Source organism: Myotis davidii, unplaced genomic scaffold, assembly GCF_000327345.1.
Source record: "Myotis davidii unplaced genomic scaffold, ASM32734v1 scaffold896, whole genome shotgun sequence".
Taxonomy (NCBI): Eukaryota; Metazoa; Chordata; class Mammalia; order Chiroptera; family Vespertilionidae; genus Myotis; species Myotis davidii.
The window spans coordinates 446857-449539 of record NW_006287365.1 but is presented as its reverse complement, the minus strand read 5'-3'; positions in this window follow the sequence as shown (position 1 = coordinate 449539).

Genomic DNA, 2683 nt, shown 5'->3' with positions numbered 1-2683 from the left:
CCTCCTCTGAGTCTCAGTGTGCTTTTCTCTTTCCTTCTAGTTGTAGAATTTCCACTCAGCCAGCCTTTCTGTGGTTCTGGATGATGTCCATTTTATCTTTTAGTTGTATTTTTGAAGTGGTTGTGCGAGGCAGCAATTTCCGGTGTTTACCTATGCCGCCATCTTGGTTTCTCCTCTCAGAAGGTCTCTTAAACTTTGTTAAAGGTATATTTTCTTGAAAATGAAAGTACATTTAAAATATGTTCATAAATGTTAATCTAAAACATTTAGATCTAAAACATCTAAAAAATGCTGGTTGTTTACTTTTTAATAATTATTGAAAAAAATTAAGGTTTCTAAAAATAAAAAATTCTAGTACATTTTAAAGAATAAAAAAAGGACAAGTTGCTGATAGTATGACAGAAAGAAAAAATATTTAAGTAGAAATACTTAATAGAAGGACTAAGACATGATTATGCATTTTTAAAAGACATAGAAAGAAAATTTAAAGACTAATTTGAAAGTATAAAGTTTTTTAAAATTATACGTACAATAAAAAGTATATTAAAAAGAAATTTATTAAATAATACAGGCCAGTTACCTGACACCCAAATTGCTGCCCAGTATATTATGAGTGTTTTACAACACATAATAAAAAACTTAAGCATTTGGCTTGCTGGTTAAAAGAAGATAAACATCTGGGCCCTGGTATCTGTAAAAGTGGCTGGGGATGAAGCTGGTCAAATTTCCCATTTGCAACTGTGCTGAAAGGGTTAAAACTTCAGCATTTCAACTGCAGCTGACAATGGCCTGAAGAAAACTGTATAATGGCCCTAACCATTTGGCTCAGTGGATAGAGCAACAGCCTGCGGACCGAAAGGTCCCAGGTTCGATTCCAGTCAAGGGCATGTACCTTGGTTGCGGGCACATCCCCAGTAGGAGTTGTGCAGGAGGCAGCTGATCTATGTTTCTTACTCTCTATCCCTCTCCCTTCCTCTCTATAAAAAAAATCAATAAAATATATTTTTTAAAAAGAAAACTGTATAATGGACTTACATGATACCTGTGTCTTCATGGACATAACTCCAAAGAGACAAAAACAAATTTTGCCTTGTGTGGGAAGGTAAAAAAATAGACTTTAGTTACCTCCCTGAAATGTTTGTATAGCCCTACCATATGTCATGTTTGGTAGCAGAAAATTTGGCTGCCTGAAGTAGCCATATTGTACTTCATTATGTTAATATGTTATATTAACCTTTAATTCTCTTACAGATTTGAATGCAGTTGCCAAAAGGGCAGGTGCCCAAATAGTCAAGGAAAAATACCCATCGGGTTTCAGTCTCTATTGAAAGCCAGTTGGCAGCCTGTGTACTGCCTTGCAGGCCTGTGTGACCATGCCCATATCAGCGGTGGTACAAACCTCAACTTTAGGAAAATGCGGAAGGCCTATTTAGAACGGGGAAGTAGTGAGTACCAGCCCTCTGTCACAGGAATTATAGACCTTGTGAGGTCCTGTAACATAAAAGACCCTGTGAAGGCATAAAGCTCCCTTAGTCCATTCTGAGAGGGCATGTCACCCCTCCCAGAGACCATATATAGTTTAAGGACAAGTCAAGTAGGGGGAACCCTACTACAGGGACAGCTATGACTATCTATATGAATATAGACACATTTTAAATTTCTTCTTGCCATTTGAAGACAGTTACTGTTTTGTTATAATACATTTAGAAAAATATTACTCTGAAAAGTCCATAAAAAGGACTGACAAGGAAAATCAGAAAATCTTAAAGCAGGTCAGTATATTTTTCTCCTTATATAATCCCTACGAAATTTAGCAATTCTTAATAAATAAATCATGGCAATGCATTCCTTTGCATTAATTCAATAAGACCGGTTTCCGATAGTGGCTTTATTGACCAAAAACTTTGACTGGAGTATCATCTTTTAAAGAGCCCTGTCTAAACTCTGAAGACTTGAAGCCAATAAGAGTGGCATGGAGAAAGCCTGGTATCCTACTAGGTAGCCCTGAAAAATAGATGGCACTGAAGCATCAGGCCCATATCCTGCCATTGCTGGCGGTTAGTCAGAATAGAAGGGGGGCAATAAGGGTGCCTCTGGGTCCCTGTGGGACCCCCACACACTCTAGGCTGCAAGGAGTAGGAGGGCTACTGAGATGGGCCTTAAAGCCTAGGGCAGTGGTCGGCAAACTCATTAGTCAACAGAGCCAAATATCAACAGTACTTCTTCAAAATAGACTCGCCCAGGCCGAAAACCGACTTCTGTGCATGGGCCACGAAGTTTCAATCGCACTGTACGCACACCCACACGTGGTATTTTGTGGAAGAGCCACACTCAAGGGGCCAAAGAGACGCATGTGGCTAGAGAGCCGCAGTTTACCAACCCTGTCAAGGGGCCAAAGAGACGCATGTGGCTAGCGAGCCGCAGTTTACCAACCCTGGCCTAGGGCATGGGCCCAGGTAGAGCCACTGCAGATGAGGAATTCTCCTAACTCAGCAGACACTGCAGGCAGGCCTGACGGCAGCTGGATGGCTTGGCTTCCTGGCCCTATGGGGCACATTAAGATTCAATGATGAGGAGAGAAACTAAGATGGCGGCATAGGTAAACACTGGGAAATTGCTGCCTCCCACAACAACTTCAAAAATACAACGAAAAGACAAAATGGACATCATCCAGAACCACAGG